General features: G+C 39.9%; 1 protein-coding gene across 1 annotated transcript in view; it reads right to left on the reverse strand.

Annotated features, from left to right (window-relative positions):
• The window catches only part of arhgap24 (Rho GTPase activating protein 24), a 67356-nt gene that overhangs the window by 12081 nt on the left and 38575 nt on the right, over window positions 1–16700 (reverse strand). The window lies entirely within an intron of this gene.

Raw genomic sequence — 16700 nt, forward strand, 5'->3', positions numbered from 1 at the left:
ACTTTAAATGTGCTTGTGTGACAATAATTTAATTGGACCTCACTTTTCCACTAGGTGTCCCTAAAAATACAGCCACTCCTGTTCATCTCACCCACAGTCATACAGTACATCAAAATAAATGTTTATATATCAGGGCAGAAGAGGGTATTCCATTAGATGCAGGTTCAGCCATCCTGACTCCACTTGTGGATAATGGCCACGAGCACTCTGCAGTCATGTGAAACCGCACAGATCAGATCGGAGGGTCTGGACCTGTTTCACATACTGAATCTGGTTGCAGCGAACACTATGACAACAGGACAATTTGCACGGCTCCACTTCAGCCTTATTGAGGTGAAACAAACAAGTCGTGGCATTTCACAAGAATGCATCTGGTCTATTACATAAAGAAATAAGCTATTAAAAGAATGATGGTGTGTCACACAATGGTTGAATTATTCATGAGTTTGACCACCGGGGATCCTGCTTCATTTATTGAATCACGGGCTGAGATCGGCTTGTTGCCTAAAAACTATTTATAGACAACAACACAATATATAAACTCTGATGCATTTAAAAATTACTTGACAGAAAATTGTTCACTTGCTGACATACCTTGAGACATTGCAAGTCTTTGAAGTGTTGTAACTAGCGCTGCAAAAAAATGATTAATCAATTAGTTGATGGTCTATATGTACTATTTTGATAATTGAATATAAAATTATTGTTTAAATAATTTTTTAAGCAAAAATGCTGAACATTAGCTGCTTCAGAGCTCTCACATGTGAGAATGTACACTACTGTAAATGTCATATTTTCATATTTTGGACTGTTGGTTGGTCTAAAATAAGGACAAATGAGGGTGTCCTGCTTGGCATTTTTCACCATTTTCTGATGTCATATTGACCAAATGATAACTAAGCAAGGAAATAAATTGCAGCCCTAGTAATAAGTGTTATAACGGGAGAATGCCATAGACTCAACATATGCGCTCAAATAGTTGTCACTTGGCTGGTAAGCAAACTATTTTTCTAATGAATTCAACAGCTTTTAATTGTTTACCATAAAAATTCTGATCTCCAGTCTCGCTGTGTGTCTTGCTGTGTGTTTTTTTGGTGTCACGGAAAGGTCAAGTAGTCAGTGAGCAGGACTACCAGCTATATTTGGAGTCAAACTTTGACAGTGAGATTGATGCTCACTGTCAGTCTTGATGAGATCTCATTAGCAGGCAGCAGATGCCAGTGTTTGCCCTGCTTGGCATTCAGCAATGTTCACAATGCTTATTCACTATACAGGCAAAAACACAACGTAAACTCTGAAAAAAAGATGGTTAAGGTGAAGAATCATCATGAAGTGTAACTTGAACTACTTTCAGGTATTCAGTTTCATATTCATGTCTTCTTAGTAGATAGAAAATAGAATCCACACAAGTACAGTAAGTGCTGTATAGTCCATTTTATGTTTCTTTAATGCTGCAAAACTGAACAACTTGTGCCTAGTATAATACAGTGTATATTAAACCACAGGCATGATTGCAGGTATCAGCAGGTACCATGTGTTTGTGTCTGCAACAGCTAATTGTTGATCCTATACTGGGAAACTAATTAGTGTCTCTTATTGGCTGAGAATAATGACCGGTTTCAAAATTCATTACTCTTCACTCTTATTCTTCTAAAAAAAACAGTAATATAATTTGTGGCATCTGTTTCTGCACTTTTAACAGCTATCAAACTGATCCAGCGTTACCAAAATTAGGTTCCATGTAAAGATCATAATATTTGAAAATCAGGGTTTACTTGATATTGTAAAAATGGTTTGACAGATGGATGATTATGACGTATGACTTCCAAATATTATTACATCAAGTCTGCACAAGCACCATCCATCCATTCATTCATTTAGTCATCCATGTTTCCTGCAGTAATAGATTCCTGATTATATCTTTCACAGACCAGCTCTCACATTTCAAATGTTGACCCATATTGTGCAGGAAGCAAGTCCTACATTTGTGCCCTCTGATCTTGATCCAGTGATTAGTCACTACCCGTTATTGAATTGCCCTCAGAGCCTATTAATTACACCTCCCATGGACTACACACAATTGATTAGTTTTGTCAATCAGACCCCCATCTTTAGCCTTGAACGTGCAAGGCAACATTTGTGTTAATGGTGTATCTGCTTTGAACCTAGACAACCATTTGCAATTCATATTTGGATGTGTGCTCTTTGTTCATTCATGACCAAAAACTAAAATAAAGACATGCTAGAATCACATCCGCAATGTCATTTCATCTGTCGCTTCCTCAACATGATGCTATTTAAAAACCAAATAATGCACTATGTATAAGAAGCTCACTTACATTCACACATGTGAGTGTTTCCTCAGCTGGTGTAAAGGTGCCGTCACTCCAAAAATGCCTTTTCTGCACCTTTAGATTATCAACCTGAAGTCCCTGTGTAACAAACTCCTCATACCGACTGATAAAACAATGGATTTAATGCAGAGAAGGAGAGAGAAGGAGGAGGAGGATATATCGACGTGTTGGTGTGTCCACTGTGTGACAGAGACCATTACAGGGACGGTCCAAGCTTTTTGGGGGGCTCAAGAGCAGATGGTGTACTTAAACCTGCAGTAACTGATTTCTTGGCCACTTGGGGTCAGCAAAAATAAACTGTGACTACACCCATTTGATATATTGTCACCCTTATTGAAAACGGCTGGAACAATTAATTTGGAGTTGGAATTAATTTTGAGTGGCCACTGGGAGAAATTGGAACCAAGGGTGCTCCAGTATTAACTAGCCTGTTGATAACTTTGTCTGCCCTTCTGCAAGTAGTGAACAGTGAAAACTGCTGCCTGATGCATTCAAAAATGACACTGAAACAGGTTTTCAGTCATAAAACTTAAACAATGGACTGAAAATCTCACATAGTAACATGAGTACTGATTGTAGCTGCTAAAAAAATAAATAACGACAAACCAACACATTTTGAAGCTAGGTAACAACTTTATAGTGTTTCCTACCTCAAAACAATTAGTAAAACTGTTTTCGAACATGGATAACAAACTAAATATCTATACCTATAAAACAACTAAATAAATTCAATTACAAATGCAGGAAAATGTTCCTTGAGATCATGACAATTACTCACAACAAAAAACAACAGAATGCAGTACATGTATGTATAACTTAATCTAAAAAAAACTAAACTAAAAAACTAAAACTAAAAATGTTTGTGGTTACTTGATAAGCCAAAGGGTGACAATCAAATGAAAAAGGGAATGGTGAGAATGACATACTGCAATATGGCTCTTGAGAGAAAGAGATTTAAGGTTCATATCAGTTAAGGAAGTTTTCTGCCTACAAATTACTTCTCAGGTTTCCATTTCACAGCAGGTGCTATGCATGATATTTTTGCAGTGATTTATTTAGCTGTACATGGGAATATGCAAAGTGCTGTAAAACATGTGTGAGCAAAGCGTCCTGATAGCTCTGTGTTGCTGCTTATTAGACCAATCGCACCCCCCCCCCCCCCCCCCCCCCCCCCCCCCCCCCCGGAATGGACCTCCCTGTAATGACTTTTTGCAGGTTGGGATGTCTGAATTTAAATGATATATACAAGAAGAAACACAGTTTGTGTTGTTTAAGTGTGCAAGTATATTAATGCGCCAGTATCAAGAAAACGATACATTTCCATAAACTTCATGCAATGTTTGTCCTGCTGTCAATGAGCCCCCCAACCATTTTTATTTAGGAGGTGAAATTAAACTGTTGGTAGAAATGCCATATTACTAAATCAGTCTGATGCTCATTGCGTTGACCACTGAGGCGGATCTGTCACATGGATTCCACAGTGACACATTGGCCAATTTGGCTTGCAAAACTATCTCTGTCAAAGACATCTCCACCCTGTCAGCATTGTTTGTGTTGATTGTCATGCAAAGTAATTGAGATTCCCTGGCGTCCCCCTGAGTGCTTTTGTCCATGTTTAAAATCAATCAGCCCCTGCGATAGAACCTCTGTTTCCATTACTTGGAAACACAGCATTTCCTTTTGGAAACAGCAGTTGTGAAGCTGTTAAACATGCATGCAACAGGATTATACAGCATACCATGGCTATTACATCACACTCCTGCTCCTCCTGCCATTTCCTGTTGATGCTCATTATGCTTCCACAGTGGCTAAAATTGGCTACGTGGTTTGTAAAGATGGGTGAGATGTCAAATTCACTTAGCAAATAGATATCTTTCTGAGCAAATCCATCAAAACCGTCAATACAGAAGTTATGAGAGAGCTGTTCCTGTGACTGAGAAAATAGGTAATTTGCTAACTATGTACCCATCTGCACCAATTCTTTAGGGCCTATTAATAATATTTATGTAAGTATTCATCCCATAAATATGGTAACAGAACCAGTGTTGGGTGGTTTACAATTTGAAATTCAGTAATTACATTCCTGTAACGCTTTGTTACTTTGGCAGTTTAAGGGCTGATGTGTTTGTAGTCTCCTCGGTAGTTTGATGGATGATATCACTAGGTTAGTGTGGGGACGCTCTTAGCCGACATCAAAAGAGGCGAAATGTGACTCCCAGTAAATGGCAATTCTAACAGTTCAAAGCTCATGGTAACTAACAATGCAGCTTCCCAGAGAGGGAACATCATGAGTCACTGTAGCTAACGTTAAGTCAGCTACTGATGGTCAGTAAATACATCCAAACCGTTGGCTGAGTACTTGTTAAACCACATGTGGAGGCTTTGAAGTTGTCTCAAGGCACCTTTGATGAAGCTGGGATGAGTAACAAGAAAAATAATAAGTAATGTAACTACTTTTGTTAATGAGTAATTAGTCAAGTAATGTTACTAGTTTGAAATGCAATATGTAATGTGTAAGTGATTACATTTTTCAAGTAACTGGATAGAACGCACATCCACATCAAACCTCTAATGAAACAGAAATATCACGACAGGAGCAGCAGCAGGATGTCCACCCATTCAAGCTTTTTGAAACAAATGACTAGAATAATAGAGCTAATCCTGACTTACTCCAGAAGTAAAAAATACAAGACAAATGATGACAAAATAATACAGTCTTCGTGGGTAGATCCAGACTGTTAATTTTGCTGTCTGGCAGACGTTGCAGGCATTAGTCAGAGACAAGGACTTACTTGCAGTGAATTCGTCAGCTTTCAGCCAGGTGTTTGTGACCAAGAGTTTAAATTACCAAACTAGAGTGATTGGTTTTGATGAAAAACAAAAGCACAGAGCCAAGTCTAGAGCCTGCCATAATTGTGTCATCAGTTTGTGCATTACATAGGTATTGAAGCCATCCCATTTAATGAATGGTGTTTTATTTGCACACTTGGCAGAGACGGTTTTTTTTGTTTTGTTTTTTGGCATCTCTTTTTGGCCCGATGCTATAGTGAAAAGGAGAGTTATGTTTGGCCCAACATTCAAGATAACTCTAGCATTGTCTCCTGACCTCGGACATGTATAGAGGTCAATCAATGATTTGATTCTGGGCTAAAAACACCATCAGTTAATTAAAAGATAGAGTGCTGCATCCCTGTGAAGAACAAATATTAGCTTCTCAATCCCACAGCCTGCAACTTTCACAGCCTTCAAGATCAATAAGTATTAAACTGCAGAAAGATAAACAACATTTAGCTCAAATATCATATTTTAGCCTGTGGGAAAATTCTGTTCATCAGTCCAGCATAAAAAAAGAAAAAAGGAAAAAGACTACAGGCTCCCTTTTGACAGATTCTTTACTGGCTGTGGTTAAGCTGCCTGCAAGTATTATTCTCTACCACACAATTCTCAGACTGCTTATAGTGTGCTTTAAAAAAATAAATAAAAAAAATCCTCAATCATTGGCTCCAATCTTAGCAGGAGTTCACTGCCAGAGACAGTTAAGGGTTTTCACTCATAACACAACTGTACCTGAAGCGACAACCGTGGCAGCTGTCACAATCCCCCTGATTCACCACGCTTCAGAACGCTGCTCCAAACTTTTATAAACTCAGTGGTGAACAACTGTCAGCTTTACAGAGGCATGCGGGCATGTACTTCAGAGACCAGCTTACATCAAAGAAGGCACACGGATCAAGATTCCTCATAGAAAACTTTATAGAAAAACATCAGAAAAGGAGAAATTGCCATGAGCTTTAACTTATTTGTAATTCTGTTGGCAGCATTCTCTGCTGTGGAGCACCACACCAAAATGACAGCTTAGTTTACTTCTGCTATTTACATACAGAAAACTATATCATAACTACATAGCAGGTGGTTACAATTCACCTCAAAACTACATACAGCATAGCTTAACATGGGATAGATTGTATGCATGCTATTTTAATGCATAAAGCATATTAATAACACATCTGAGTAATTGCATACTCTCAGACAAAACAACAAATCACGGACATCCTTGCACCATATTGAATTACCTCTATCTTTTCCATTATTTATATTCCTGTGTGTATGTCAGGTTTTAATTACCACTAGAGTCAGTCTGAGCCCTAACAGCAAACAACTGTTCATTCCAGTTGTGACCACTGGCCTTAATAAGTGGCCAAACCCAGCTGCAGACTAGTCTTTAAACTAACAGCTCAAAACAGGTGGAAGACAACAAAGGATGCCACTGTGCTGTAATTGCTCACAAATACCTGGAGCCCCGATACACTTCACTGTGACCTGTACCTCCTGTAAGTACGTCTTGTAAAACACTCCACTCTACAACATGTTGGACTGGAAGTCACAGAATCAACTATATAAACAGTATATATTTATCTAGCATCCTGTTCCCCACACAGGTTGCTAGGGCTATGAAATGTTAAGTGAAGAAGAACATGTATGTTTTGATAGATAAGACTTGTCTTTTCACTGAGAAGAATAGTCCAGCGTTTTTTGGAAATAGGCCTATTCTTTCTTTTGCTTTCTGATTGTTAAATATGAAGCTACAGCCAGGAGATGCTTGGCCAGGAAGTCACTGCACCCAGCCAAGGAAAGTTCGCACAAAGCACTTACCCTCCCCTCCCGTAAGTTGTTGTTTTTTGTGCTTTTGACAGTGCCAGGCTAGCTTTTTCCCCATGCTTCAGGTCTTTATGTTAAGCTTAGCGAAATGTCTCATGGCTGTAGCTTCATATTAAATGGACATATATACATGAAAGTGGCTTTAATCCTCAGATTTAAGTCTTGGCAAGTAAGAAAATAGCATATTCCCAAAATGTCAAACTTTTAATGCAGTCACTTTCAAAAACAACACCCTGTGACAACCTTAAAATAACTTCAAAGTCTTCTGGTAGAAAGTTATCCAAGGTAATGGAAAGTATCTAACAATCAAAAGTATAGTCGATTTCTCTTAGTTTAGGCAGACTTCATTCAAACAGAATGGGTATTAAAAGGGTTAAACAACTACACCCCAAAAGCATTTGTAACACTCAAAAGTGGAATACATTTTGTGAGAGAGTGAAACCGGTAAGTTTTTCCAGACTTTGATTGTGTTGCCTGCCAAGTGGAGGAAGCAGCTGCTGCTGGCCCAGAAAACAATGCAGACACTGTAACTACCTTGTTTAGCTTTAAATGACAAAAATATGTGTCATAATTCTCTCAGTGTGTGTGTGTGTGTGTGTGTGTGAACGCACAGTGGGGGATTAAATGAATACATCAGCGTCTGTTCTCTCTTGTCTGTAAGAGTCTTCTTGTTTGCATGCAAGCAGGGGCAAGTTGAGATTCAATATTGTGTCTAATGATAGTCCTCTCAGAAGTCCACACATCATAAATACCTCCAACAGAACAGGAAGTCACTCACTGAGCGACAAGCCAGTACACTACTGTACACTAAAAGTTTGTTCATTCATATGTAAAGATTAAATTAGGATAAATTAGGACACTGTTTCCTTTTTCGTCTTTGGTTTAAAAATAATGGAAACTGAAAAAATTCATTCATGAGTGATATCATCTCCACATGATCTAATCCCATTGCAAAGTGCAGCTGTTACAACAAAGTAGTCTGGTAAAGTAGTCAGTGCACGTCTAGAGAAATGCTATACTAGAGAGAATGCGTATATGTCTATCAACTGGCTCAAAATATTCAAACGCATACTTGTCATTACCTGAATGTGAAGAGATTAAATCAGATAATCCATACTGTGGTAAACTATGAATCGCCCGATGAACAACCTCCATGCCTCCCCCACGCACCTATGTTTGGCAGTCCAGAAAAGAAGCTTCCTGAATGGGTTACAAAGTCCTGAGCGCCTGGGTTAACTTGAGGACGGGAGTCCCTGAGTGAGGAGCTGCTCTGCCAGTTTTTGGCCTGGCTCAGAATGAGTGAGTGAGCACAGCTGAGAGGGTGTGAAAGAGAAAGGGAAGGAGGGGAGGGAGGTGAGGTTTGAAGAGGGGGTTGGGGAGTACACACACACACACACACTGCTCTTAAGCGCTGTAATGGGAACAATGGGCAGATTTTTCTGAAGGCTTGGCTTTAAAAAGGCCACTGGTTTGACACAGGGCGCGACCCCATAAGCAAACATGCAATCCCCCATTCACACTACAATGCTTTGTTAACATCTTCAGCCAAAACTGTTAAGACCTTATCAAGATAACTTTAATGACCCTTTGCACATAGAGTCAAATCAGCCTTGATATGACAGTTTGGTCAATCTTAAGTGAGTATAGACAGCATTGTTACTATGATTAAACTGTCAAAAAGTGTGCACAGACTTTAATAAGTAAGTTAAATGAATGTAGACAGGTCAAGTAATAACAATAGTGCTGAATCAAGTAGAGTTGACCTTGTTTATCTAAAATACTGTAAATCTAAACTTTCATTTCAAACCACACAAACTGCACATTCACAAATCCGTCAGCATTTTGGGAAACAACTCACAACTGAAACAAATTCAAATATAAAAGAAAAAAAAGTAAATTCTACATTAAAAGTAAAACATATACTGGTTTCAGTTTCTCAAATCCAGTTTGTTCCCTTCTGTTATTATATGACACCAATTTGAAGATACCACTTAGGGATTCAAGAAATTATGCTAAGCAGTTTTCAATATTTTCAGACATTGCATTGAGTAAATGAATGATTAGTCACAAAACTAAGCATGAACCTATAAAAATAAAAAATAATCCTCAGGTGCAGCCCTCCATGTCAGCGAAGTCCAATTGCATGCATATTAAAATGTCAAATGGTGACATGCTGAATGATACCTGATGCTACTTTGTTTTTTTGTCATGCTCTTGTCTAATGATATAAGTTCCTCTCTCTGCAGCTATATCTTCCCATGTATCTATAATGGTTCTCCGTTTCACCTGACCTCCAGTAGGGTATCAATGGCTAATTTTCTTCCTGGTATAGTGGTGGTCCTTACCTGTCAATAGACATAATCTGAAGGCAGACACCACAACATTAGACTCCACCCGAGTCCCCAAAGACATTGTCTCTCGGAGAACACAGACTATGGCTATCCATTACCATCTGATGCTGAATGAGTAACAGAGTGAATGGGGAGGTCAAAGGGGACAAGGTTTGTTTGGCTCTACTGTCCTTCTACCGGCCCCCATAGTGAAGCAGGTAATCAAAGCACCAAAAAAATGGAGAATAATGGTCATCAACTCTAAATTCTCTGTATTCTTTGGTGCTGACAGGCAAACATGATACCTCTACCACTCAGGGATCTGAAGCCACAAGGTTAGCCACAACAATGCAGGGAGTCAGTGTGGTAAGTAGTTCCTTGATTTAAAAAAACCCCTCCTTGATAAAACACAAGAGATTCAATCAATACATATTTAAAGGAAGTGCTGAACAGTATGAATTATAAACAGTTTTAATGAGTTGTCATGAAGACAGTCAGGGAGGCAATGGGTCAGTCCGTTCAAGGAGGTCACAGGGCTGTCAAAGAGCCAAGTATCTCTGTTCTGATTTCATGCCAACTAAATAAAGAGCTGTGTCTGTGTGTTCTGCCAAGGCGGCTGTAAATATACCATTATGTAAGGGGAATCAATTTCAGCTTTAGGAAAAGGAAACATGGCTCAGACTTTAAGTCCAGAGCTTGTGTTGGAGAATCAGTTGACATGATCATTTAATACAGAGGTAAAAAAAAAAAGTTGTGCTGTGTCCATAGATATATTTAGAAGGAATTTACCAAATTGTGCTATTTCGTATACTTTTAATGGAAATTAACGTTGGCCTTCAGGGAAGGAAACTATGGAAAATGATTGTAAAACGTGTAAAGGATACATGGTACTGTATTTGTAGTAAATGTGCTAGCATATATAGGTACAAAAAGACAAAATAAAACAGAATTATCATTTCATATTTGACTTAGTTTTGTGACTAAGGCCAAAACATACAATTGTAAATATAAATCACAAACAACATTTATGGGAGGTCTCAACCCTGATTAAGAACCACAAGTGTTCTGTTGAACCTATTTATTTCTGTGGCGGCTCGCAGTATAACATGAGATTAATTCTAGTGTAATTCCAAACATCTCTTAACTATGTATGACAACACTTTGAGGTTTGTTAAAATACCAAAAACCTTATGAGTGAGCCATTTAAACCACTGATAGCTTCAGTGACCACTGACTGGGAGATTAACATCCCATTAAAATGTTAGTAGTGCTGAGTTTTGGTGAGGGCTGGCAGCTGTTACCACTTGAACATTTGCACGCAATGCTGGGAGGCTTAAACATTGCTTCAGTGATACAAGCTGACTGATACTTTAGAGGAAGCTTCTGGAAAGGTGCAGTTCATACAGACCCACATTTTAAAAACTTGAGTGTTTTCACAGGAGAGCTCTCTAAAGACAACCTGACTAGTTGGAAAGCACTTTTAGCTTGGTATCATCGATATATTGTCAGATCATTTATGTTTAATATGAAGAAAGACGTGTTTAACAACCGGTTATGCACTCTATGGGCTCCAATGTGTTTGACAGGATGAGTGGTTGTATTATATTTTGTATTTGTATAGAGAGCATCTTGACCAGCTGCATCACTGTGTGGTATGGGAACAGTGTCACCATGGACCGCAAGCACCATGATCGTCAGGGTGCCCTACCATCTATGCAGGACGTCGACCACTGGAGAGGCCATAGAAGAGCCTGTAGCATCATCAAAGACTTCACCCACCCCCAACACAGGTTTTTTACACTTATGCCCTCTGGCAGAAGGTACAGAAGTGTGAGGGGCAGCTTTTAACCTCAGGCCATCCTCAGGCAATCAGACTGATCAATAGATCCAATGCACTGCCCCTGCACCCATCTTCACCTACCTCACCATACAGAAAGCTTCACTCTGCCCACCTCCACCCCCCTCCTCCACACACACGCACATACACACGTACACGCAGAGATTTGCATGTACGCTCCACACTGCACACTAAAAGACATTTACCCACTGTGTATATAGAATTTTTAACAGATACTTTGTTGCCTAATACTACACTATGTATAAAGTGTTCTTCTGATATTGTATTGATTTTCTTTTATCCCTCCTGATGTATTATCTATTTATTTTCCTTTTTTTTAGATTTCATGTTTCTTTGAGAAACAGGATTCAGAGTGGGAGGCAAAGGAACAATTTCATAGTAAAGGGAAACTTGTTTTAACATATGGCAATAAACAATCTTTACTTGACTTTTCATCACTGTTCTGTGTGTGTTTGTGTGTGTGTGTGTGTGTGTGTGTGTGTGTGTGTGTGTGTGTGTGTGTGTGTGTGTGTGTGTGTGTGTGTGTGTGTGTGTGTGGTATGATATACATGTTATGTTGTGCAGGATATCTGTGTGCCTGTGTGAAACATGTGGGCATCCTTACGGTTACGTAAACATATCTCACTATGATAGATCACCAATTCGACAAGTGCATCATGCTCCCGCAGCCATGAGACTGTAAATCTTTTTGGTCTGCATGCAAGGATCTCATACTTAGTGTGTATTCTGAGATCCCAAATACAAGATACAGGATATTGCCATTGCTAAAACTTATGCATTCATGTACACACATACACACACACACACACACACACACACACACACACACACACACACACACACACACACACACACACACACACACACACACACACACACACACACACACATGTACAAGTATGGATGTTTTTTTTCTGCAGGAAAACATGTCACCAGCCTTTATATTTTCAAATACTTTAAATATTACTGTTTACATATTGACGGCTTACATGAAATGTCCAATAAGGAAGGAACAGATGTAGATGAATATCCTGGTACTTAGGGATGGGAGTGAACCTCCTTTCATCCACACCAGATAATGAAACAAGGAGTGGACTTGACAAAGTACCTGTTGCTCTGCTCACTAATACCTTCTAATATCACCTTTCAGCACTGATGAGGGCTTCAGGGCAGATGCACACCTGCACTCCCTACAGCCAAAATTGGTAGGTTGAGTCAGCCTGGCCTTTGGGAAGCCCTTTGAACCTTTCAGACAGGGTTCTAGAAACATGACCTCTGGTTTATTGCGACTAATAGATAGACACAAGGACTCTGTTTCTCACAATAAGAACTAGCAATGAAGGAGGATGCATGATCAATTTCACAGTTTGATTGTGAAATGAATTCACTTTGGTTATGTGTCATAGGAGTATAAATCAGCGTTTTCATTTGCCAGATTGCTTTAGGAGATTGAAGGACCTGTCAGATGTGAACATTATTGCGATAGAAAGAGGGGTGAATCTGACATTCGTTAATCATCACTCCGAATGAGTCTTTTCCCACCACTTCATATTTCTACTTATTGACTGATGAGATGGAACACGGAGCATCGCAAAAGTAAGCAATGCATTGTTGGTCCCAGAGCAGATGTGCAACACGCAATAAACTCACGCATGTGTCTGTGTGTGCCAGTTAATTTTGATGTGTACACCCACACACATATCTGTACAATAGCCAAACTCCGAGGCATGCACCATAAAACCCCTTGTTGACTTGCTGCCCAATTATTTGGACAGCCAGTGGACAGCGTCCATCAGCTTCGGCCAGATAAGCGTGTTTTCATTTTGGCCATCGCAGCAGTCCTGTCTGAGTTGCCGCTCCACATCCTCGTTGTTTTCTCTGACAAAGCTGGCCAAAGCACTGTCGGCCCGAGAGGGCTGCAGTGCAGGCGAGCTGGGTCAAAGAAAGAGATGGGTGGTGATCTAAGTGGAGAGACAGAGAAATGCTGACGATGAGGTTGGCTCTCTGTGTGTTAGAGTGGGCGTAGTTGGACTTTTGCTGAAGTTGCTCAATTCAAATCAATTCTCTAGGTTCAAATCTGGGCTATAAAGCTAAAATAAAGCTTTCATGAACAATGTCTGTTTTGTGCAATCTGTTCTGTGATTGATAAATGAAAAGGAGCATTTGAGGTGAGCTTGTATGCAGTGTGCAGTACAATGAAGTGTTGAATTTGTGCTCATACCTGCTTTGATGGAGACACGAATGCCATGCTCACTGACATCTTTCACAGTTTCCTTTTGATTAGAGCGACTACAATCAGCTGGCTAATATTACTGTAGATACTCCCACTTATTGGCTCATCCCTCAGTTTTCTTGGGTGGTCAGCGGTCGGAAGAGACGTGTTGACTTCATCCAGCAAAAACAAACTTTTCAGAGAGAAAGTTGCTGTTTATTCTACTAATTCTTATTTTGTTCTAGTTTTTTGCTTAAACAGTAGAGGAAAGTTGAGCTTTGACAGTATTTATGTTAAAAGATAAATGCTCACACCAGAGCAAATAGATGTGATGTATCTTTATCAGAGCTCATTTTTTATAGAGTTATGAGATTAAAAAATGAATGCGTTTTTAAATCCCATATCTCAAACACCTCTCTTACTCTCTTCCCTTTCCACCTCACCTCCAGTAACAACTTTTGGAACCTCATTTCTTGCCCAACACTCTACATAAAGTATTTCTTCTGCCTGCTTCCTCTCCCATCTGTTGCTTCTGATTTTTGCATGAGAACGTCTTCACCAGGATGGATTTACAAGCAGGCTGGGAACTATGAATTCTGGAGTCTGTTCTGTTATCTGCCTCAAGCAGCCAAGCAAAGTGAAATTTGACCCCACTAAGAGAATGTTCTTTTTTTTTTAAACTAAGGATGATTTTTCTTCCTCGGGCAAGACTTTTTTAAAGCTACATATCTTGTACAAACACACTTGGGTGGCATTTAAATGACATGTATGGTTTATAAGCTTGTGGTGCAGCATAAGTCAAAGTTATTCAGCATTGTTTAATATTTACAAGTTCTTAGTGGAAGTAGGGACTTTGTATTTACTCTTTTTTTCTTTAACTAAAAGTCTGCAGTTATTTTTTAATGAATATGTCATGGTTATACCCACAGTGAATTATTGTGAAACACAATGAATAGAGCATATGCTGAGACTGGAGATGCTTTTTTTACTCTGCTAATGAGAAACTTCAGTATTTGTTGGTTGGCACTTGTTTGGTTTCTGTGTCAGCAAATAAGCCTTGCAATCACATAACCCAAAACCAGTGAGGGAAAAATAATTTCACAAGCACAACATTAGGTGTTCCATCATGTTTTCTATTCTTTGGACGTGCAGAAACTTTTAGATTGTGGATTTTATAACAATTCATTCTATGGTCACTATATGGAAAGTGTTAAAGCCCTGAACCTACTCAGTATTTGTTTATAATTTTTGATAATACAACTGGAAATATATTTTTACTTTTTTGTTGTCATACAGTATGTTGCACTAGATAACAGCTCATCTTGAATGTTGATGGAACGGCTGTACGCAGAAAATGTAGTGAATTGAAAATAAAAATGAATGACATCAACATGAAATTGATGATCATTCTAATTCTGTCTATACAACGCTACTGTATGAAATTAACAATTTTGTCAGAGTTATTATTCCTTATGTTTGAAGATATCTGTGCAGTGGACAAATGCTGATGAAGCTGTGGCGATGTCACCACAGCAACCGGAAGATCAGGAAGCAGCATAAACCCCTCATCTAAAATCACAGCTGCAATAAATATAGGCTATGAACTATAACTTGTTAAACATTCATCTGCTGACATGACAAATAGTCAGCATATGGAAAAAACATTTGCACACTTTCACAGTGAGAACACAGCATAATGTGCAACTCAAGTAGCTGGAATTAGCTTTGATGTCTTAAGACAAGTAAAGCTGTCTGAGAAATCTTTCCACCCATTTCTTCCATGTGTTATCAAAGTCTAATAATGTCAAGTGTATTGTAATTTAACAGTCCAAACCTGTTAGCATGCATTACTGTTATGTAAAGAGACCGACCTGGGTTGGAGTTAAGATCCATGGGGTAGAGAGGAAGACGTGCCCCCTTCTCTGCTGAAGGTTCAGAGAGCAAAAGCCACGCTGTTGCTGCTGACCGCCGGCCCCCCAGTACCACTTCTTCATCTGTTCTTGTTCTGTGCCACAGATAGATTTATCTCCTTCTCTCTCTGCTAAGACAAACTCCACTGCTCCACTTACTACTGTCCTTCCTATTCTCCCCCTCCTTCCTTTGCTCCACCTCATATAACTCCTTTGCCTACAACCGTCACTGGTAAGCAAAACTTCATTTTCTTAAGTCAAAGGCAGGTCAATATGACACACCAATCAGCAGCACTTAGGCAAGGTCAGGCTAAGGCTACTCTGTCTGCCTCTCAGGAAGCCTTTCCTCTGCATGTACAGTACTTCTCAAAGGAGCTGAAAGAGCAGAGGAAGCATATTTCGAAAGAAGTGTAGGAGAGAGAGCGGCCGAATGAAACCGAGTGAGACAGCGAGCCGAGGGCAAGATGGTGTGTCTGCTTGTATCTGAAGGAAGTAAGAGGGGTGGGGTGGGAGCTAGTGGTGGTGGTGGAGGGAGGGGGGTGTGCATCGTAAATCAAGCAGCCCTCCCCAAAGTGGGGACCTGTAAATCTGGTGAACGAAGAGTGGGCACTTGGCCAAATGACCACTGTGCTCTATAAATACAGCCGTGCAGGGTCGGCAAGGCTGCTACTGGTGGCCAAGAAGCCCTGAGACACTCGAGGTTTCTCCCACTCGGATGAAGGTCTTTAATAACCTCATTATCGTTTTTCAGTCTCACCCAGACTTATAGGCGAACCACACATCATTGAATGGCACATTGCGCACCTTTGAACCTGGCATCCGAAGGTGATTAAATTTAAGACTGACACTACCTGTTGGGTTTGACTCACAGAAGAAAAAAAGTAGTGGGGAGACATCTAAATATTTATCCAGACTGAAATCAGTTTACATACCATTGGTCTGAACATTCAAGTCAAGTGTCCCCATCAGACAAACATAGTAGCAGCAACTTCAGGGAAACACAGACCCAAAATATGCCCTCCTCGCTGAGACCTGGCCAACCTGATACATATCGGGGGCAGGGGTTGTGGACAGGGGTTACAGTACAGTGGGAGGCTGATGGAGGAGATTGGTATGTGACATGTCAAATACCAATCCCCTCAATAAGGCTGTTATGTAAGTATCCGAGCTTCCTGTCCCGTCCCTCTCAACGGCCTGAGATCTGGACTGTTTGCAGGCCTCAGTGCATTTCCTCCAGAGGGTCTCACTCTCACACGCACAAGGAGTAATGACGCACGCACACAAGAACGGAAGAAGAAGGCCTGGAATTCTCTTACTAGAGCGCAGATGAGAATGAAGGGGATATTTCCAACAACATCTACCACATGCAAAAGGCAT

The sequence above is a fragment of the Scomber scombrus genome, chromosome 15 (assembly GCF_963691925.1).
Source record: "Scomber scombrus chromosome 15, fScoSco1.1, whole genome shotgun sequence".
Taxonomy (NCBI): domain Eukaryota; kingdom Metazoa; phylum Chordata; class Actinopteri; order Scombriformes; family Scombridae; genus Scomber; species Scomber scombrus.